This window comes from Hypanus sabinus, chromosome X1 (assembly GCF_030144855.1).
Source record: "Hypanus sabinus isolate sHypSab1 chromosome X1, sHypSab1.hap1, whole genome shotgun sequence".
Taxonomy (NCBI): domain Eukaryota; kingdom Metazoa; phylum Chordata; class Chondrichthyes; order Myliobatiformes; family Dasyatidae; genus Hypanus; species Hypanus sabinus.
Window position 1 is genome coordinate 4,954,770 of NC_082738.1, and position 23,755 is coordinate 4,978,524.

The 23,755-nt window shown below is 43.1% G+C and overlaps 1 protein-coding gene across 1 annotated transcript in view; it reads left to right on the forward strand.

Moving 5' to 3' along the window:
- The first annotated feature begins 20,742 nt into the window (after positions 1-20,742).
- The window catches only part of tmem98 (transmembrane protein 98), a 53,957-nt gene continuing 50,944 nt past the window's right edge, over positions 20,743-23,755 (forward strand). The window contains exon 1 of the mRNA XM_059955709.1: positions 20,743-20,827. The gene's annotated coding sequence lies outside the window, so the exon portion shown is untranslated. The remainder of the gene's footprint in view (positions 20,828-23,755) is intronic.

The window sequence follows — 23,755 nt, forward strand, 5'->3', positions numbered from 1 at the left end:
TTTTTTTTCATGGGTTCCCACTACCTGAACAGGAATCAAGCTGAATGTGTAGAGGAAGATATAAGTATTTCATGACACAGTAGCAAAAAGTTAATATAGTGTAACATTGTATAAAATGTATTTGCCTAAGACAGTTCCTTTTTGAAAGAAGTCAGTTTTTTTCGCAGCTACTCCTTATCCCCTCATCCACAGCTGTTAAACGAGTTTTGTTCAAAGACAGATCCTACATAATTGCAAGGCCACTAAGACAGAGATTTATGTGGCACGAAGTACCAAAACCTCCCATATACTTCCTGTGTGTTTCATCATTAAAGTTTGGTCAAAGTAGAAGAATTGAAGGAGCTTTTTATAGGTGGGAGGAGAACAAGAGAGGCTCAGAGAGGGAATTCCAGACCTGAGAGAGTTTGGGCTCAAAGACACAACTAACAGTGAAAATTAATTCAGAAATGAACAAAAAATTAAAATAAAAGAGAGTTGATGTTGAGAGGAGTTAAAGTGTTGGGGCAGATTACGGGGAGCAAAGGATGAGACCACAGAATGATTTCAGAATAAGGATGCGAAGCTGGAAGCCAAGTTCCTGCTTTACATGTGCCAATGATGGGTAAACAGGACATGGCTGGAGTTAAGTCACAACAAATAGAGTTTAAAGTTGATCTCACTTTGAATGGACTCACTTTCAACGACTCTTCATCTCATGTTCTTGATATTTATTGCTTATTTATTTCTTTTTTTGTATCTGTACAGTTTGTCTTCTGCATTTTGGTTTCACTAATTCTGTTATGGTTATTGTATGTATTGAGTATGCCTTCAAGAAAAAGAATCTCAGGGTTGTGTATGGAGACATATATGTACTTTGATAATAAATTTACTTTGAAGTTATGGAGAGGGGACTGAAGAGGGCAACCTGATGTCTGCAATAGTCCAAGCTAGAAGAAAGGCAGATGAGCAGGAAGGTAGGACAATACTATAGAGACACTTGTAGTTGGTATGAATGTGAGCCCAGCTCATAATCAGTCATAACACTATGATTGTTAACACTCTGCAATGGTTTCTTGTGGAAACTATGAATGGAGGTAATAATTGGAGGAACGGAACTTTTGCCAGAAACAGAAGGTGAAGGCTTTTGTCCTCCAGATATTTACTTGGGTGCTGCCAAAGAATGCACCAATTTAGAAGCCGAGGAAGAATTGAGGGAGAATAGATGAGGAGGTAGAGCTGGATCACAAAGTGAAATAATTCATAGCATGTCTCATGATTAATTGTACATACAAGGCACTGTCCAACAATAAACAGCCAGCATTGATGGATTCCATTTATCCTGATATTGTTTCTCCATGACTGCAATGTCCTGGTGAAACCTTTCACCTTGCAGCCAAAATCACTGACACTTTCACTGACAGCGCCAAAATTTGCAGGAAATAATTCTAAATGGAAATGCAGAAAAAGAATCTTTAGTGACATGTTGCATTTAATGGTTTTGTATTCTTGAAGCATGTTGTCAACCAGCTACATAAGACCATAAGATATACAAGCAGAAGTAGGCCATTTGGCCCATCAAATCTGATCTGCTATTCAATCATAGGCTGATCCAATTCTTCCAGTCATCCCCACTCCCCTGCCTTCTCCCCATACCCTTTGATGCCCTGACTAATTGAGAACCTATCTATCTGCCTTAAATGCACCCAATGTCTTGGTCTCCACAGCCGCTCGTGGCAACAAATTCCAGAGATTCACCACCCTCTGACTAAAGTAATTTCTTCGCATCTTTATTCTAAATGGATGTTCTTCAATCCTGAAGTCATGCCCTCTTGTCCTAGACTCCCCTACCATAGGAAATAACTTTGCCATATCTAATCTGTTTGGGCCTTTTAACATTCAGAATATTTCTACGAGATTCCCCCTCAATCTCCTGAACTCCAGGGAATATAGCCCAAGAGCTGCCAGATGTTCCTCATATGGTAACCCTTTCATTCCTGGAATAATTCTTGTGAACCTTCTGTGAACTCTCTCCAATGTCAGTATATCCTTTCTAAAATAAGGAGCCCAAAACTGCACACAATACTCCAAGTGTGGTCTCATGAGTGCCTTATAGAGACTTAATATCACATGCTTGCTCTTATACTCTAGACCTCTAGAAATGAATGCCAACATTGCATTCACCTTCTTCACAACCGACTCAACCTGGAGGCTAACCTTTAGGGAATCCTGCACAAGGACTCCCAGATCTCTTTGCATCTCTGCATTTTGAATTCTCTCCCCATCTAAATAATCATTTGCCCATTTATTTCTTCCACCAAAGTGCATGACATTGTATTTCATTTGCCACGTTGCCTATTCCCCTAAACTACACAAGTCTCTCTGCGGGCCCTGTTTCCTCAACACTACCCGCTCCTCCACCTATCTTTGTATCATCGGCAAATTTAGCTACAAATCCATTAATCCCATAGTCCAAATCATTGACATACATCGTAAAAAGCAGAGGTCCCAATGCTGACCCTGTGGAACTCCACTGGTAACCAGCAGCCAGCCAGAATAGGATCCCTTTATTCCCACTCTCTGTTTTCTGCCAATCAGCCAATGCTCCACCCATGCCAGTAACTCCCCTGTAATTACATGAGATCTTATCTTGCTAAGCAGCCTCAGGTGTGGCACCCTATCAAAGGCCTTCTGAAAATCCAAGTGCACCACATCTACTGCATCTCCTTTGTCTACCCTGCTTGTAGTTTCCTCAAAAATTTCCAGTAGGTTAGCCAGGCAGGATTTTCCTTTCAGGAAACCATGCTGACTTTGGCCTATACAGTCATGTGCCTCCAGGAACTCCATAATCTCATCCCTAACAATCGATTCCAACAACTTCCCAACCACTGATGTCATGCTAAGTTTCCTTTCTGCCGCTTCCCACCTTTCTTAAATATCGGAGTAACGTTTACAATTTTCTAGTCATCCAGTACAATGCCAGAATCCATTGATTCTTGAAAGATCATTGTTAATCCCTCCTCAATCTCTCCAGCTGCTTCCTTCTGAACCCGAGGGTGTGTTCCAGCAGTTCCAGGAGATTTATCTACCATTAAGCTTCCTGATCACCTTCTCAGTTGTAATTTTCACTGCACCTACTTCACTTCCCTGACACTCTTGAATGTCCGGTATACTGCAGATGTCTTTCACTGTGAAGACTGATGCAAAATATGCATTCAGTTCCTCTGCCATCTCTACATCTCTCATTACAATATCGCCAGCATCATTTTCTATCGATCCTATATCTGCCCTCAACTCTCTTTTACCCTTTATATGCTTAAAAAAAGTTTTTAGTACAGGTCTACAATCCCTTATCCGAAATTCTGAAATCCAAAGAGCTCTGAAAACTGAGGTTTTCTGGTGGGGTGTGCAGCGTGTCGTAACAAGGCTTGTTTGGCGTGACAAAAGCTGACGTCACTCAGGTGTGATGTGGCAGCACTAGCAGAGGCCACCAGACGTCAGTTGTGGCTCATTTGCTGTTCACTGATATTTTGTGTTCACTCTGAGTTTAGTTTCACTGTGAAAATGTCAAAAAGAGCTGCAGATACCCCTATGGGGAACAATGAGAAAAAGAGAAGGAAGCATCTATCATTATCAATAACGCAGAAAGTGGAGTTATTGCAGAAGCTTGATCATGGTGTGTCTGTGCGGCGTCTTACTGAAGAATATGGTGTCGGAACTACCACTGTATATGATTTAAAGAAACAGAAAGGCAAGTTACTGAAGTTTCATAGTGACAGTGATGACCATAAACATTATGGCAGTTTACTCAGTTAAAGAGAGATTGCTTAGACATAAACCTATGTTAATGAGACAGATGGCACTTGAAAAGAACACCGTCTGTCGTAGTGCTGCTTCTTAACTTGAGGATCCTGTTCCTGGCCCATCAGGTACCTGTAGAGTATTTAGCTTTGTTTGCCATATGTAATGCAACTCAACTAGAGGTACCTGTACATATTTAGCTTAGTTTGAACCTGTATATGTCCTAGAGTATTTACGTTGTACATTTATTCCAATAAGTCATTTACCATGTGTTTGATTCGGTTCATTTGAAGCTGTATATTTTTGTTTTATTGAATGTTTTTGTTGGAACTAAAATGTACTAGTGTATTTATGGTGGAACACAGCAGGCCAGGCAGCATCTATAGGGAGAAGCACTGTCGACGTTTCAGGCCAAGACCTTCGTCAGGACTAACTGAAAGGAAAGATAAGAGATTTGAAAGTAGGAGGGGGAGGGGGAAATGCGAAATGATAGGAGAAGACCGGAGGGGGTGGGATGAAGCTGAGAGCTGGAAAGGTGATTGGCAAAAAGGATACAGAGCTGGAGAAGGGAAAGGATCATGGGACAGGAGGCCGAGGGAGAAAGAAAGAAGGGGAGGGGGGAACCAGAGGGAGATGGAGAACAGGCAGAGTGATGGGCAGAGAGAGAAAGAAAAAAAAGGGGAAGGGAAAAAAAATACTAAATATATAAGGGATGGGGTAAGAAGGGGAGGAGGGGCATTAACAGAAGTTAGAGAAGTCAATGTTCTTGCCATCAGGTTTTTGCCAATCGCCTTTCTGGTCCAACCTGATGGCATGAACGTTCTGCCTGTTCTTCATCTCCCTCTGGTGCTCCCCTCCCCCTTTCTTTCCCCCTGGGTCTCCCGTCCCACGATCCTTTCCCTTCTCCAGCTCTGTATTACTTTCGCCAATCACCTGTCTGGCTCTCAGCTTCACCCCACCTTCACCGGTCTTCTCATATCATTTCGGATTTTCCCCTCCCCCTCCTTCTTTCAAATCTCTTACTGTCTTTCCTTTCAGTTAGTCCTGACGAAGGGTCTCGGCCCGAAACGTCGACAGTGCTTCTCCTTATAGATGCTGCCTGGCCTGCTGTGTTCCACCACCATATTGTGTGTGTTGCTTGAATTTCCAGCATCTGCAGATTTCCTTGTGTTTGTCTAGTGTATTTATGGTCTATAATTATCCCACTATTTCATTTATCAGTATATTACTCTATAAATAAACTGTAATACTATTTGTAAAAGAGTGCGGATCGGGAAAACCCGGAAGTTCCCTCTCCAGCACTGGTTGTTTGAGCATTTACAGACTTTGTTCTTGTCATTATTTCCTAAACAATACAGTATGACAACTATTTTACATAGCACTTACAATGTATTAGGTATTATTAGTAATCTAGAGATGATTTGAAGTATACAGGAGGATGTGTGTAGGTCCGAATTCCCCCCGGGTCCTAAAGTCCACCTGCACTGAGACAGGTTAATTATCAATATAATTATCAATTTTCTGAAATCTGAAATGCAACTGGCCCCAAGGATTTCGGATAAGGGATTGTGGACCTGTATCTTAGATATTAGTTGCCAGCTTCCTTTCATAATTCATGTTTTCCTTCCGAATGACCTTCTTACTTTCCTTCTACCTTCCCACTAGCTCTGGCTTCCTTTTATACCCTCTCTTTTGCTTTTTACTTTGGCTCTGACTTCACTTGTCAGCCAACGTAGTATCCTTCTTCCATTTAAAAATTTCTTCTTATCTGGAATATATCTGTCTTGCACTCCCTTCATTTTTCTCAGGAACTCCAGCCATTGCTGCTTTGCTGTCCTTCCTGCTAGTGTCCCTTTCCAGTCAACCTTGGCCAGTTCCCCTCTCATGCCATTGTAATTTCCTTTATTCCACTGAAATACCGACACATTGGAACTTAGTTTCTCCTTCTCAAATTTCAAAGTGAACTTGATCATATTGTGATCACTGTTCCCTAAGGGTTCCGTAACCTTAAGCTCTCTTATCACCTCTGGATCATTGCAGAACACCCAATCCAGGACAGCCGATCCCTTGGTGGGCTCAACAACAAGTGGTTCGAAAAAGCCATCACTTAGACATTCCACAAGTTCTCTCTCTTGAGGTCCAGTATTGGCCTGGTTTCCCCAATCCACTTTCATGTTAAAATCCTGAATGATTATTGCCCTTCTGACATGCCTTTTCTATTTTCTGTTGTAATTTGTAATCCACATCCTGGATTGTAATTTGGTGCTCTGTAGTTGCCAACGAAATTTGCAACAATATCCTTGAATGTCTTCCATGCGATGTTCTCTGGTCTCACTAGAAGTTCTTCGAAGTTTACACTACTGAATGAGCTGACCACCACTGCTTCTTCCTCTTTATGATGAATAAAGTCTATTTTTGAGATAAACTAACTCACCAAGTGCATTCTATAGCTACTGCTTCCACCCACTCCCCAGCTACATTCTCCAGCTAAAACAGGCTACAATGAGTCTTCACTTTAACCCCAAGTTGTGCTTTCAGCCTCATATTCTATTAGCAAGTTCACCTATACACCTTCCTAGATCTTTGCACCTGATTGTCATCACCATCACTATGTGTTGTATGATATGGGTAATCATGGTCAATGACTGTGATTCTTCTTGGACAGTGTCATTGGCTAATTCAAACAGCAGGGAATTGTCAGGATTAAAATATGTGAACATGTGTGAAATTGATTAAAGGTAAACTTTGTGGAGATAATTGTGCACGGACATGCATTATGATTTCCACAGTGGTTTCTGCATCAGAGAAAAGAGATCTGCCACTGATACGACATGACACAGTTCAGAGACCTGTCTTTGAATTCCTGTTCCCCACATCATCTTCATTATGTGCTGTGTCGTATGACGTGGGCGATCACAGTCTATCCATGACCATGATTGTTCTTGCCAATTTTTTCTATAGAAGTGGTTTGCCACTGCTGCCTTCTGGTCAGTGTCTTTACTTGATGGGTGACCCCAGCCATTATCAATACTCTTCAGAGATTGTCTGCCTGGTGTCAGTGGTCGCATAGTCAGGACTTGTGATATGCGCCAGCGGTTCATACGACCATCCACCACCTGCTCCCATGACTTCATGTGACCCTGATCAGGGGCTAAGCGGGTGCTACAAGGGAGACCTGCAGGTTAATGGAGGGCGGGAGAGCTTTTCACCTCCTTTGGTAGAGATGTGTCTCCAATTCGCCACCCCTTTTGGCACCTGCTATAGATCAATTTTCCACTAGTCAAGATAACAGAGAAACAGACAGTCTGTAATATTCATAGACTGACTAACCCAAGATTTTCCTAACAGAGTTAATGAACTAGTTTCAATTCTCAAATTCTGTGGTTTCAATTGGTCTAAGTCCCATAGATTTAACAGGCATGTTCTGGTTGGGTTCATTATTACTTAGAGGGGGAAAGAAATGAAACCAGTCCTGATCACTCTGTCCCTGTCTCTGTGTGTGTGTGTGTGTGTGTCTGCGAAATACATAGTTTTTAAATGTAACATCACCCAATGATCTGCACACACTTCACTGTAAAAGTAATGAAGAAGCTTGGATTTATTAAAGTCTCTTTCTTAACTATTGCATCTCCAACTGCATTTTACAGCAAATTAATTACATTTGAAGTGTAGTATCTGTTATAATGTAGACATATTCAAGTCCCCACACATTGCATGGCAACATATCATAGGTTTAGTGAATTGTGAAGCTGCCTCTCTGATCGGAGTATGAGTCTCCAGCAGAGGGAGGGAGAACAAAGACAATGATTTGAGTCCCTGCTCCTGGCACTTGGGGCCTCAGCGTGTGATATCCGGAATAAATGAGAGGCAGCCTTGGAATATACGACAGGCAACAAAATTGTAAATGTCAGTTGTGGCTCTAACCTGGAATGGAAAGCAAAACTTCTCACAGCCTCTGATTTGCTCAGGCTGTAGGTTTTTGTTAAAAATCTCACAACTCAGATGTGAATGTGGGGGAGTTAATGAGAAACATACTGTAGGTTTGCTGTACACGGCTAACCGAGAGTTGACAGATCTTCTAGGTTGTCTCAGTGGGGGAAGGGGGAGTGCTGATGTATTTGGTTTAATGGAGTTGCTCAGTACTGTAGGGGGAGGAGCAAACTCTCGCTGTTTTGTGCACTGATCCTATTAAAGGCATTAGCAACATTCCAGGGTACCTCATTCCCTCTTCTGTCCCACTTCCTGCCTCTGATCTGGTTACCTTCCCAGCACTGTAAGTGAGCCAATGCAGCCTGCTCCAGCCTGTAAGTACCCATTCTAAAATCTGTGTGTTCTCTGTCTAGGTGAGGGTTGGCCCCTCTCTATGCCGTGCTTGCTGCTGAATGTAGATGGGCACAAATTCCTCGTGACTGTAGAGAGCTTCGGCTGCTCCCTGCTTAGGGCAGACAGTGGCCTCTGTCAAATGCTGGCAGCCCCTCAGAAATGTCTTCAGAGGCCCCTGAGACAGGAGGACGACTGATATGTGAGTCCTTCACCCAGGGCAGCAGTACTGAAGCTCTGCCAGTACTGAGAGCTGATGCCATGGTCCAAGGCTGTACACACTAGTTACTGGTAATTCTGAAGGGTGACCGTGTTGAAGGAGAGAGTGGGGGGAGTAAGGTGGATGTGTGAATTCTGGCTGGTCAATTTCACCAGCTAAAGAGGGACAATTACCTCAGATTCAATAAGCTTTGATCTTGCAATGATTCCTCATAATTTAAGCAGCTATAGCCTTGGAGAAAACATTGACCTTTTTGCATTTTTGGGATCAAAGTAGAACCCAACCTTATTTTCTCTGTCTTGTGTTGCTTGTTTTCCATCCTCCTCCCAAGAGTAGATCCAATACAGGTCAGAAAAGCCAGGGGGCTTGGAATTGGAGTGGGTGGGATTGGAAGATTGAAGAGGGAACATCTAATCACTCCCTCAGCCAAGTGACCAATTTCATGTGTAGGCAAGGAGAAAATGTTGGGGCTGAAGGCAGCAGAAGGTCAAAGTGTCCAGAGCCAGAGTTGGCAGCTTGACACCAGTTGATCTCACCCCTGGCTTTTCTGACATGCATGCCTTGTTTGCTACCCACACCCACTGCCCCTCAACCTTTTTATAGAGCTGTTAGCATTGGATGGACAAGTAATTGAGTGTTTTGTCACATGACTTGCTGCTTCTGCCTGGATACACAGTGGCATAGCTGTTAGAGCTGCTGTACCTCTGTTATCCAGAGGTCTACAAACTCGCTGTCTGCTCCACGTTGACAAATACAGTACCCACACAGTCACGGGGAGAATATACAGAACTGTGCAAAAGTCCTAGGCACCCTAGCTAGTTGTATGTACCAAAGACTTTTGCTCATTACTGTATGTTCTCTCCATGACCGCGTGGGTTTTCTCTGGGCACTTCGGTTTCCACCCACATCAAAATCAGGTTTATTATCACTGGCATATGACGTGAAATTTGTTAATTTAGCAGCAGAAGTTCAATGCAATACATAATCTAACAGAGAGAAAAAATAAAGTAAAATTTAAAAAATAATAATAAATAAACAAGTAAATCAATTACATATATTGAATAGATTAAAAAAATGTGCAAAAACAGAAATACTGTAATTTAAAAAAAGTGATGTCCAAGGGTTCAATGTCTATTTAGGAGTTGGATGGCAGAAGGGAAGAAGCTGTTCCTGAATCACTGCGTGTGTGCCTTCAGGCTCCTGTACCTCCTCCCTGATGGTAACAATGAGAAAAGGGATGCCCTGGGTGTTGGAGGTCCTTAATAATGGACGCTGCCTTTCTGAGATGCCGCTCCTTGAAGATGTCCTGGGTACTTTGTAGGCTAGTACCCAAGATGGAGCTGACTAGATTTACAACCCTCTGCAGCTTTTTTCGGTCCTGTGCAGTAGCCCCTCCCCCAGACCAGACAGTGATGCAGCCTGTCAGAGTGCTGTCCACGGTGCATCTGTAGAAGCTTTGGAGTGTATTTGTTGATGTACCAAATCTTTTCAAACTCCTAATGAAGTATAGCCGCTGTCTTGCCTTCTTTATAACTGCAGCGATGTGTTGGGACCAGGTTAGATCCTCAGAGATCTTGACACCCAGGAACCTGAAACTGCTCACACTCTCCACTTCTGATCCCTTGATGAGGATTGGTATGTGTTCCTTCGTCTTACCTTTACTGAAGTCCACAATCAGCTCTTACGTCTTACTGACATTGAGTGCCAGGTTGTTGCTGTGGCACCACTCCACTAGTTGGTACATCTCACTCCTGTACACTCTCTCGTCACCACCTGAGATTCTACCAACAATGGTTGTATCGTCAGCAAATTTATAGATGGTATTTGAGCTATGCCTAGCCACACAGTCATGGGTAGAGAGAGAGTAGAGCAGTGAGCTAAGCACACACCCCTGAGGTGCACCAGTGTTGATCGTCAGCGAGGAGGAGATGCTATCACTAATCCGCACAGATTGTGGGGTCTTCTGGTTAGGTAGTCGAGGATCCAATTGCAGAGGAAGATACAGAAGCCCAGCTTCTGCAACTTCTCAATCAGGATTGTGGGAGTGATGGTATTAAATGCTGAGCTATAGTCGATAAACAGCATCCTGACAGAGGTGTTTGTGTTGTCCACGTGGTCTAAAGCTGTGTGGAGAGCCATTGAGATTGCATCTACCATTGACCTACCATGGTGATAGGCAAATTGCAATGGGTCCAGGTCCTTGCTGAGGCAGGAGTTCAGCTTTTCATAACTGTTGATGTGAGTGTTACCGGGCGATAGTCATTAATGCAGCCCACATTATTCTTCTTAGGCACTGGTATAATTGTTACCTTTTTGAAGCAAGTGGGAACTTCTGCCCATAGCAGTAAGAGGTTGAAAATGTCCTTGAATACTCCTGCTAGTTGGTCGGCACAGGTTTTCAGAGCCTTACCAGTTACTCCATCGGGACCTTCTGCCTTGCGAGGATTCACTCTCTTTAAAGACAGTCTAACCTCGGCCTCTGAGATGGAGATCACAGGGTCATCTGGTGCAGTAGGGATCTTCACAGCTTTAGTTGTGTTCTCCCTTGCAAAGCGTGAATAGACGGCGTTGAGTTCATCTGGTAGTGAAGCATCGCTGCCTTTCATATGATTGGGTTTTGCTTTGTAAGAAGTAATGTCTTGCAGATCCTGCCAGAGTTGCTGTGCATCTGATGTCACCTCCAACCTCTAACCACATTCCAAAGATGTATGGGTTAGTAGGTTAATTGGTCACGTGAGTGGAATTGTGTGATGTGGGCTCGTTGGGCCTGAAGGTTCTGTTATCTCTAACAAAAAATAAATTAAAATACTTGTTGTTTCCTCCCATATCCCAAGGATTTTTTGAGCTGGTAAGTGAACTGGTAAGTTGCTCCTAGTGTGTAGGTGTAGGTGAGTGGTGGAATCTGGAGAAAGTAAACTGAAAATCAGATTAACATTGAAGGCTAGTTCATGTTGGTGGGCAAGATGATCTGTTTCCATTTAACATAACTGTATGACTCTGACTCCCACCAATAGTCATTGTGTCTACTTCAATGCCTATTCCACTGGAATGTAATGGTCTCCTTATTAACTCTGGGATGGCATCCGCTTTATTTTAGTCAAATGGTACCATTCAGAAAATTTCAATTAAATTTCAACAGAAATGAAGTTTTTGAAGAAAAGTCAGTGGACAATTTATTTTCATGCATTTTTCCTGGGATTGTTTCTTACAGTAGTTTTTTGGAGGCTATTTTTTTCTGGAGAATTAAGGAGATTCCTGCAACTTTCTAGCCATAATATTGAGGTGGTAGATGTGTATCAGGCCTGACTCTTGTACAGAGGAAACTAAGCCTTAATGGCTAGAGGCTCAACACTACTCTCTCAGCAATGGACCGAGAGGTAGGGAGCAGAAACAGTGCCAGTCTAAACCTCCTGTTGCATAGAAGATGGAAGAGTGTTTCACAAAACAGGCCCTTCAGCCCACAATATTGAGTGAATCCACCTAACCCTTCCCTCCGACGTAGCACATAACCCTCCATTTTGGGTTTCCTCTGGGTGCTCCGGTTTTCTCTCACAGTCCAAAGACGTACTGGTTGGTAGGTTAATTGATCATTGTAAATTGTCCAGTGGTTAGGTTAGGGTTAAATCGAGGGATTGCTTGGCAGCACGGCTCGAAGGGCCGGAAGGGCCTGTTCTGCATTGTATCTCAATAAATAGATAACATCCTTTCATGTATGTGAGTCTCTTAATTATGTATCAGCAAATGTATCTGACATTGTTTACAGGGGGGCCCAGACTCCTGAATGCGGTAGGCTATTTAATAGAGAAGGCCAATGTAGGCACTGAAGATGTTTCCACAAGAGGGCGGCGAGGTGCCTGATGACATAGGTAGTTTATGCGGTGGTGATTCGAAGTTCTCAATAGCACTATGAAAACTTGGCACAATGGTGGCCCAGACATTCCACAGAGTCAGTGGCTTTCCTTCTGCTGATGTTGAGTGGAAGTTATCTGCTCTGGAAGGCGCACAAACACAAGTGAGAGCTGTGTCCTGCAGCTTCATCACACAACAAGTACCTGACAGCTGGCTGATACCTTCCCATTCTACCCAGAGTCATCTGATCTTTGGGAAAGGTTTCTCACAGAATAATACAAATATCTCTCAAGAATCAACAGGCTGGATGTGGGGTACTATTTTCCTAGGCTGAGGAGTCTGGAATTAGGGGCCACGGTTTCACAATAAGGGCAAGTCATCTTGGATTGAAATAATTGGATGTTTCTTCACTCAGAAACAGAATCAGGTTTATTATCAGTGACATATGTTGTGTTATTTGTTTGCTCTGTGGCAATAGTACAGTACAATAAATAAAAATGAATGAGTTACAATAAAAATATTGTCGTGAATATTTGGAATTCTCTACTTGAGAGGGCTCACTCAAGTTCAAGTTCAAGTTTAATTATCATTCAACCCTACCAAAGCAAAACAGCATTCTTCCAGGGCCAGGGTGCAAACCACATTACCAACAGCGCACGGCACACCACACATAGCACATATGGTTATGATTTCAGAAAGAGGTACAGTTACAGAAAGAAAGAGATAATAATATAGTTAAAGTCCATGTGTGGCATGACTAGATTGATGGTAAGTTGTCCTGGTCCAGCTTGTTCTACTGCTGAGTGAACACCGGAGGGCAGCACCACCTCAGCGGCTCCTCCCTGGGTAACCTAGCCACAACTGAGGCAACACAGCTTCCTGCTGTTGGTCTCACCAATGAACCAGTGAACTGGACTTGTGGAATTCTACATTACCAATGACAACAGGGTCTTGTGATCACAATAAGAATGTACAAGATGATCACTCACACCACGCATCATCCAATGTTACATGACTAGTCCAGGCAGCAACACAACAATGGTAAGTCCAGCTCCATTGCTATCAAACAAGTTGCTGATATTCTTAGGATCTGTGATCATAATAAAGATATAAAGGATGAACAAAGGACCTTTGATTGAACCTGGAGTGGCTGCTACGTTCGAGCGCGCCTCCATCTTACCTTAAGCACTCACTGTTTTCATTCAAATTAGAGATCAGCAGATCCTTGAACCTTAGGGGAATCATGGAACATGAGATTAGGGTGGAAGTTGATGCTGAGGTAGAAAATCAGGGATCATCTTGTAGGCCAAAAGGCCCTGGCTGTTTCTCATTCTTTGTTCTTAAGCCAAAAAGCACAGGTCACCTAGTGAGCAAAATTTTGGAAAATTCAAAGGCAACCTCCATAATCAACTAAGGCTGGTCCAAGAGGTGGTATTATTGCAAGAAATCTTATTTAGTTATTTGGGTCTTGTTCAGTCTCATACCAGCCACAAACCGGTCTCTCTCTTTCTCGCCTGATAGAACAAAATTCATCCAGTATAGATCCTGCTTTCTGTTGTAGTTCAGCTCCATGGATTTATAACCTTATTGTATTCATCAGCACTAAGCGTTTAAGTGTGGAAGAAGGGCAATGGTGGGTCACTGATCTCTGTGGTCACTTCAGTAACTTCACAATTCTCTCTTCAACCTGTTGTAGTTTTCAGCAGGGATAGAGATCATGAGTGGTAAGTCCAGAGGAGCTAACAGTCTGCTTTCATCAAATAGTTTGAGGTGAGTTGTAACACCCTTTTGCTACGTCATCTGAGTTCAGGGACTGAACCTATGTCCTGTATCATAGTATGGCATGTGTGATGATGAACAGGCCCATCTCAAAACATTGACTTTATTCCCCTCCATAGATGCTGCCTGACCTGCTGAGTTCCTTCTGCATTTTCTGTGTGTTGCTTTAGATTTCTGGCATCTGCAGAATCGCATGTCCAAGTTGCATTACCACAAAGACTCTGGTGGTGGCGCTGTTAGGCACAGGCTGCAGACTGTTATGACCAGGCTCAATGTTTGTAAACTGGAATGTTCATAATGAACTCAAAAAGCATGTGGGAGAGAATCACAGAAACCGTTGAGAGGAAAACGACCTCTTGGCTGACCTCACTGACTTAGTGAGTCAGAAAGTGAGTCTACTCAAGGGTTCTCAGCTCTGCTTCCCATGTTTGTTGTAACGGTTGGAGAGGGAAGACCTGTGGAAATGCCCCATTAGCACTTGGCAGAAGATGACTGCAAACTTGCAGCAGCTGGTAAATCCATCCCCATTCATCCTGTGGGTCTTCCAAACGCTCATTCCTACTGTATGTACAGTGTCTGTAAGTCTGGTCTGGGATCCTGAGGAGGGCTTGTACATGGAATTTGGTTAGAGTTTGTCAGTGGGTTAGTGGGACAGTGGGTACCATGCAGGACTGAGTTGTGTGAGCTAGAAGATCCAGACCCCTATCTGTACCAAATAAATAGATCTCAACTTGGACAATCATGAAATGTCCCAGTGCCAGACACCATTGGGGTCTTTGTGGTAATGCTTCCTGATGGATTTGAATTTAGAAGACACAGTAAGTTCTTAGTTAGCAAAGGACATAGACATTAATTGGCAAATTTAAGGCTGGAGGATTTCAGTGCTGGGAGCGTATCACCTAATTTGGGCCAAATACTGGCAAATCCAAATGCGCTGAAGCTATGGCATATTGCGGAGGACGAAATGGATCAAGTGCTAAGGTCACATATATTTGTATTCATCTCAAACGAGCTGGAGAACAAGCAGAGAAAGTAAAGCTTTTCCCTGACCACATTTCGGGGGCTATGTATCTCAGGAGGTGTATGGACTTGGCACAGATTTATTAGAATAACACCAAAGTTTAAAGGGTTAAATTAAGAAAAAAAAATTGCCTGGTTTATGTCCTCAAGTCTTTGTAATTGGAAGGTTAGCAACTTAAGGTGTTTAAGGTAAATGAAGGTATCCAGTAGGAAGCAAGAAACCATCCTAGATTATGACATACAGTGTTCCTTTGAATTCAATCAATGTTTCCTGCTCCCCAGATAGCTGCGGTGGAAGCTGTGGTAGTCACCCAATGTGTCCAACGATGACTATAAGAGATGGGAGCAGAATTAGGCCATTTGGCCCATCGAGTCTGCTCGGCCATTTCATCATGGCTGATCCATTTTGGCAGGGGAATGAGGATAGGCTGTTGGTTTACAAGCAGAGGTAGTGTGTTGTGAGACTGTAAGGAAGAACAGGCAGGTGCCAGGACAAAATTTCAGTCAGTGGGATGAGTTAAAGTGCAACATGGGGGCAAAATCAAAAAGGGTGATGAATACAAGACTGAAGGTGTTCTATTTGAAAGCACACAGTATATGGAATAAGGTAGATGATCTTGTAACAGTTAGAGAACAGCAGGTAAAGCATTGTGGGCATCATTTAGTTGTGGCTGAAAGATCAGAGTTGGGAGCTTAAAGTTCAAGGATACACATTGTATCGAAAGGACAGACAGGTAGGCTGAGGGGGTAGGGTAGCTCTGTTGGTTAAAAAATAAAATCAAATCCTTAAAAAGAGGTGATATAGGGTCAGAAGATGTAGAATTGTTGTGAGTAGAGTTAAAGATCTGTAAGGGTAAAAATACTCCGATGGTATTTATATACAGGTCCCCCGAAGAGTAGCCAGGATGTGGGCTACAAATTACAATGGGAGATAGAAAAGGCATGTCAAGAGGGTGATGTTGCTTGTTATTTCCTCAAAGGTTTGTTAGGCAAGATGTTTCCTTGAGGAAACCATGCCAACTTTGGTTGATTTTACCATGCGCCTCCAAGTACCCTGAGACCTCATCTTTAACAATCTATTACACGTCTTCCTAGCCACTGAAGTCAGGCTAAATGGCCTTGTAATTTCTTTTCTTCTGCCTCCCTACCTTCATGAAGAGTGGAGTGACATTTACAATTTTCCAGTTCTCTAGAACCATTTCATAATCTAGTGATTCCTGAAAGATCATTACAAATGCTTCCACAGTCTCTTCAGCTCCTCTTTCAGAACCCTGGGATGTTCAGGTGACTTAACTAACTTCAGACCTTTCAGCTTCCCAAGCACCTTTTCCGAAGTGCACTCACTTCTGCTCCCTGACACTCTCGAATTTTCAGCATACTGCTAATGCCTTCCACAGTGATACAGATGTAAAATAATTAGTCAGTTCGTCTGTCATTTACCTGTCTTCCTTGGTTGCAGTGGTTGACCATGACAACTTCTGTGCCTTGTTGTGCCCTTCACTCTCCATGGAGCATTACAGAGCTGCCTTCCTGGTCGTTTGTATCTCACAGTTGATCTCATCCACCAGAGCTGACTTCACATGCTAGGATAGGCATGTCCCTATCTCACCGGGGTATGAGGCCTACTGGCTACCCTCACCTGGTTTAGTCCCCCCGTCGACGCGGTGTACCAGAGTGTGGCCATTGTCACATGCAAACGGCTACTTGGAGCCATAGGTGAGAGCTGAATGTCCGGTGGGGACCAAAGGTGAGTGAGCTGCCCTGGCACAGACATGACAAGCCCCTTCATCTTAGATGCTACCCCTCCCTGGATACCCCATACATCCCAGTGAGAAGCTGTAAGTTGTGTTTAAAACCAGAATTTACAAGGAACACACTGCAAGCTTGCTCACATTCCCCGGTTGTCATGGAGACATGACTATTTGCTCGGCTTGTGCCCAAGAGGGCTCTATATTAGAGTCAAAAAAAAAACAAAGCAGCTGCTTTAGGCCAGCAGTCTAAATTTTGATTCACTTCATCAGATTTATGTGATTTTATCTCCAGGTATAGTACAACTGTAAAAGCAAAACTTTGGGACTTCTATTTCTGTTTCGAACAATATAAGCACCCCCTAACTCAATAACTTTCTCGGTCTCTCATTACACAACTGAGGAATAATGAGTAAATTAAACTAGCATTTCAATGAGGCCCTCCATTGGTCAGGGTCGACCATGGACATCGTGTCCTAACTGTCTACGTGATACACAAGCCAGGGCAGTACGATATGGAGTGCAAGCTGTTGCCCATGTAGCAGGCTTCTCCTCTACACACAACTGATGAATGCAAAAAGGAATGGCAGAGACTGATACCTTTTGGTACCAGTAGCATCACAAGAGTTGCCAGTCAGCATTGAACTCAGTGTAAGAGTGTCTTAGAGACTCTGGCTCTGGATTTTTTCCTTGGGCTTTACTCCCGAAGCCTTGTCCGTGAGTGGATACAGCTGCAAGGCAGCGGAGGTTTGAGATCAGAGTTTTCCTTCTCCTGGATGAGCTGCCAACCATGGCTGATGAGCCCCATCTGCCTATGCAGTGACTGGTTTTGTGCCAGTAACTTGCTTTTCCCCCTTCTCCTGTCAGTAGAAATGGTTCTGCCAGTATTAGTAGCTAAGCCACACGTGAAGGCCAGGAGCGGGACTTGGCTGTCAGAGGCTATTTGAGATGCACACCGCTGGGAACATTTAATAGGTCGTGGGAGCTGATCTCCACTACCTCCCCCGGCTATGACAACTTTAAGGAACCAACACTTCATTAATAAAATAACTTACAGAGAATCAGGACAGCTGCTTTGGTCACAGAGGCAGAATGCCTTCCGGCAAGATCGCTAGCAACACCACAGGCAGTAGTTGGTTACATGGTACGACCATTGAATGCGTACCAATCGGTATTGCCTCATCTGTGCATAGGTTGATGGTAAGGATTATATTTTGGGGGAGAATTATGTGTTTTGCATTAGGGAGTTTTATTTTTCCAGCTCCATTATGGAGTCCATTATATTCAGCCTGCCAATGTCTGCCCCTACAGTTGAAGAGACTGAGCCGTGATATTGCCCCTGCTGTCCTTCCTCGTCCTCCTGCATCTTGCTGTTTCCAGACTCCACCTCAAGATCCCTGAGCTCCTCAGTCTCCCTCTGCCACCAGCTGATATCTTCGATCAGTAGATGACAATGAGATCTGTCTACCTATCACTGGGATGTCCATCACAGTTAGAAATGGCTTCTCCCCCACTGCCATCAGATTTATGAATGGTCCATGAACCCACAAACACTACCTTGTTATTCAACTTTTGCACTATTTATTTTGTAGCTTATAGTAACTTTATGCCTTCCTTAGTACTGCATATTTTATGAGATACATCAGTGAAAATAAACAAGAGAAAATCTGCGGATGTTGGAAATCCAGAGCAACACACACAAAATGCTGGACGAACTCAGCAGGCCAGGCAGCATCTATGGAAAAGAGTACAGTTGATGTTTCGAGCCGAGACTATTCGGCTGCCTGGCCTACTGAGTTCCTCCAGCATTTTATGTTTGTTGTCAGTGATAATAAACATGATTCTGATTCTGACAAGCACGCTTCCTGGTAAAAATGTCTTCACAATGAAGATAGTAAAATAACTCAAGGTCATTGAGAAGAACAGATGACGTGCACAGGTGGGAAACTAGTACAGCTGGCAAATCCCACTGCTGTAGATATCATCTGTTCCCCAGTAAAACCAAAGCTGATGAAATCATTTCCTGTGAGTACGGGGCATGGACGGCTTCCTTTGCAGCCAGGACAGTGAATTGGCAAATTTAGTAGAGGCCTTTTACAGTGTTTCGGAAGAATCTTGCGAGGATGAAATTGAGTGTTAATGTGATTTTAATTTCAAAGTGGAGAGCTGCCAGTGGTTGAGCATGGCTGAAGATCATCCTGCATAATGTCACATGATAGTTCTGGAAAACCTGAGGCGCAAGTGCATTCATTAGAATAGTGTGGATGGAATGGAGATCCTCTTCTCTGAGGGATATGCCTTTGTCTCCTTCCCAACATCCCAACTCAGCCTGTATGGGCGGTGCTGCCAGTAATATCACAACACATCAAACAAGAAATGTGTGCTTATGCATTTTAACACTGGAAAGTGCACTCACGATTAGCTGAGGAAGGTTGTTATCAGGTTGGCAGGTAGCATCCAGTTGAGAATTGCAGGGATTAGTGCAAGGGCTCCACCTGTTCACAATCTATATCAGTGTTTTGGCTAAAGGGGACCTTACTTAGAGGCTAATACATTAGAGGCTTTGAAGAGATGTTTGGATAGGCACTGGATATGAGGAAGATGGAGGGATGTGGAGATGGTGTAAGTAGAAGGGACGAGTGTTTGGGTGTTTTTGATTTGCTTTTTAGCTGTTTCAGCACAAGGTTTTGGGCTGAACGGCCTGCTCCTGTGCCGTAGTGTTTTGTATTCTATGTTCTTGCCAGCTTTGCCAATGGCAGCATATTAGATGGGATTGTGAGTATGGAGGAGGACGTAAAGAGACCTAAAGGTGACCTGGACAAGCTAAGTAAGTGAGCAAGTATTTGGAATATACAATATGATGTGGAAATGTGAAGTTGTCCATTTGGTACATAAAACAAAAAGAACAGAGAATTTTTAAATGATGAGAGATTTGGTAATGTTGATACTCAAAGGAAGTGGCTGTGTTTGTGCACAGGTCACTGAAAGCAAATACACAACCAGGCGAGCAAGAGTTCAAAGGAAAAAATATTATCAATGTACATATACCTGGTCAACCAAAGATCAGCCAGGTGAACCCAAGTGTCATATAAATTTCACCCACATCCCACTGGACAGGCCCACTCCTTATGAATAAAACATGAGTGGTGAATCCCTGCGCCAGTTGATGGCTTGTTTTCCTGATCTGAGTGACCTTGATTAAGGTATAAACTAGAGTTTCTATGAGGATCTCCACCCTGCAGATGTACACAGTGGTGTTCAGGCTACCTTCAATTCCCTTCTGAGATCATGAAACTTCTTTCCTCATTGCCTAATTCTCAGAGCAGACCACCCTCCTTCAAGTCCTGCTTAGTTGTCTTGTCCGAGTTGATCCACAGGATCATCTGGCACATGACTCATTGACCAGGATTTGTATGAAACTTTGAGAGGTGGGAGCTGCCTCTCATCCCCTCTGACCTTTACAAAGTAGCCAAGGGGTGAGCTGTTGCTGCATTGTTGCCATGGGGATATGCATGACATGCTTTGACAGATAGACATGGAGAGGAAGTTTTCCTGACTAGGAGTCCACCAGAGTTTCATAATAATGTGTAGGCCCTCCAGGACTGAAACAAGGAAAGCTTTCTTCATTCAGTCTGTGGCAAGTCTGGGATTCTTCACTACAAAGATTTGTGGAGGACCAAAAAATCCTCTAACATGGTTTCAAAACTGGATTTTGGCCAATGCTTTGATATTTTGCAGGCTCCAATTAGGCCATGATAAATGTGAACATGGCTTAGTAAACTAAAGCAGGTACAATTCAACTTCTAGACAATTGTTTTTTGTACTCATCAATAGTAGTATGTGAAATCTTCCCCTTCCTGCTTGCCATGTGTTTGAGGGCTTTTGAAAAATGATTTGTCAAAAGACTCTGAGAGGGACTGAACTAAGTTAAGGCCGACCAATGATCAGCTTCTGCCGAGAGATGTCACCGTTTTGTGTAATCATAGTTAGTGATTGGGTCAAATGTCAAGCCAAGCCTGTCACTGTTTACTTTTCAAATGATTGGAGCTTGTGTGGAAACAGTGGTTCAGGTAGAAGACTGGAGATAGAATTACAGGAAAGGTGACAGAGAGAGGTAAGTAAAAAATATTATGCTCGCATTTTTTCTTTGATAAATAATTTATGCTTTGTTTTGATTCAGTTAGCAATAGGTATCATTGGATGGAAAACCAAACTCTGTAAAACTGTGTATTTATTGTGGGAGTGGCTATTTCTAGAATGATTGAATGATTGTGCTGGGACTCTGGGACAGAGCATTCAGAGGAAAATAGAGCCTGTAGCGTCACTGAGCAAGCTCTGATTATGCTGAGCAATGAGGGGTGTTTAGCAGAGAAGTGGCTTCATTTTTTCACTGCCCTGTCACTGAGCAGCCTGCTGTCTGTTCCTTGTGAATGAGTTATAGCTGAGGAAAAACGCAGGAAGTTTCAGGAATCTATCCCTGGGCATTATGGAATGAATTGATTTTACCTCCAATAATGACATTACAGTTGGTCTGCTCTGAGGAAGGAGTTAACAGTCCCTTGATCACTGCACAGTTCAAGTTCAAATTCAACCATACGTGAATATCACTGAATATAGCCAAATGAAACAGCATCCCTCCGGGGCCGGTACGCTCTGCTTTGGTTTATGTGTAGAAATAGAGTGACTTTTGTTGTCCCTCTTATGTGGGAACTCTGGAGTCCTGCCAGGTTGTTGGGGTATCACAGAGCTGTATTGCCACTAGAGTTAATGTGTATGGATAAGCAAAAACAAAGGACAGAACCAATAATTAGGAACTCTTTCCTGTGATCTCTTCTAATGCATTCACCCAGAAACTGATTTAAATCAATGAAGAAAGTTCAGAGGTGATGCTTTTCTAACTTACTGTATGTTGAACCAAGGAATAGTCTAATGATGAATCTGTCAGAAAATGTAAAGGAGGCTTTACCTAAAAGCAGAGTAGTGGAGATGATTTAGCATTAAATGACATTTTACTAATAAACTGCAAAATAACAAGCCACAAGGGGCCACGAAACAAGAGAGAATGGCTACTTAACATGACAAGGGAACAAGGACATTGAAGCAACTGGTTGAGGCTGGCTGGTTCAATCAGTCAACAAGGACTGTGGATGAGAGCTGGTTTTAAATAGGCTGCAGGTGACGAGTTGGAAATGAGTGGCAGGTGACTCCTGTTGGCTGAGTGGAGACTGGGAGGTGCCTTTCTGTGAGGCCTGACAGCTTCAGGTACAATTGTTGCATGTGTTGGATTCAATAAGGAACTCAAACCCTCACAGGTATGAGGAGAAGAAGCAGATCCGACTGTGCAGTGGTGTGTTAAGGAAATGGTGTGTTAAGGAAATGGTCTCCTGGTTGATTTTTCATCAGTTTGGAGATGGCCTGGTCTCTGTTGCATGGCATCATAGGAAGAAGGACTGGATCATTTGATGACACAAAGGTTGGAGGTGTTGTAGATAGTGTGGAGGGCTGTCAGAGGTTACAGTGGGACATTGATAGGATGCAAAAATGGGCTGAGAAGTGGCAGATGGAGTTCAACCCAGATAAGTGTGAAGTGGTTCATTTTGGTAGGTCAAATATGATGATAGAATATAGTACTAACGGTAAGACTCTTGGCAGTGTGGAGGATCAGAGGGATCTTGGGGTCTGAGTCCATAGGACACTCAAAGCTGCTGCATAGATTGACTCTGGTTAAGAATGCATACGGTGCATTGGTTTTCATCAATTATGGGATTAAGTTTAGGTGCTGAGAGGTGATGTTGCAGCTATATAGGACCCTGGTCAGACCCCACTTGGAGTACTGTGCTCAGTTCTGGTCATCTCATGTGGAAGCCATGGAAAGGGTGCAGAGGAGATTCACAAGGATGTTGCCTGGATTGGGGAGCATGCCTTGTGAGAATAGGTTGAGTGAACTTAGCCTTCTCTCCTTGGAGCGACGGGGGATGAGAGGTGACATGATAGAGGTGTACAAGTTGAGGAGAGGCATTTATTGTGTGGATAGTCAGAGGCTTTTTCCCAGGGCTATAATGGCTATCACGAGAGGACACAGGTTTAAGGTGCTGGGGAGTAGGTACAGAGGAGATGTCAGGGCTAAGTTTTTTACTCAGAGAATGGTGAGTACGTGGAATGGGCTGCCAGCGGCGGTGGTGGAGGTGGATACGATAGGGTCTTTTAAGAGACTTTTGGATAGGTACATGGAGCTTAGAAAAATAGAGGGCTATGTGTAAACCTAGGTAATTTCCCAGGTAAGGATATATTTGGCACAGTTTTGTGGGCTGAAGGGCCTGTATCGTGCTATAGGTTTTCTTTGTTTCTGTGTTTCTATTCATTCCTGATTTGACTTACCTGGGCTAATCAGCACCCTAGCTCTGGTTAACAGCCTTTAAAATCTTGAAATGTTCAATGGTTTGGGAGAGCAGTTCAGATTTCTATTTGTGTGGAAACATGATTGCTGATCTCAATGCTGATTTCTTCACCACCATTTTCTGCATATCCTTCACCTGTGACAGTAGCTTCCCCAAATCTGCTCCAACAAATGTCTTTATAGCCTTAAGGACTGTAATTAAATCGTTCTCCATCAGTTTAAACTTAAGAAAATAAAATTCATGTTCCTGATAACATTCTAGTGAATCTGTGATCATCTGTCTATAATCAGGACATTTCTCTCGAGCAGTGGCTCTTAGAACTGAATCCAAGCCTTTGGATGGGGTTTGGCCAATTAAAGGTTTAAATTCTAACTGCCTTTTGCTTTTTAACTCATTTATACACTGACGACTGTTACAATGCAGAAGTGATATGTTGGCTCTTAAGGTTTTTAAAGAAGTAAACCACTAGTCCCTTTCTACCACCCCTTTATTCTTGATTAAGCAAATATCCATTTCCTTATACAAAACTAGATTTATGCCTGTTTCCATAATCACAGCAAAATTTTACTCGGGCCATTTTTAAATCCTTGGCCAATCAACTTGATCCTGTGTCCTATGGATTTTGACCTCTTTACTAATGAAAA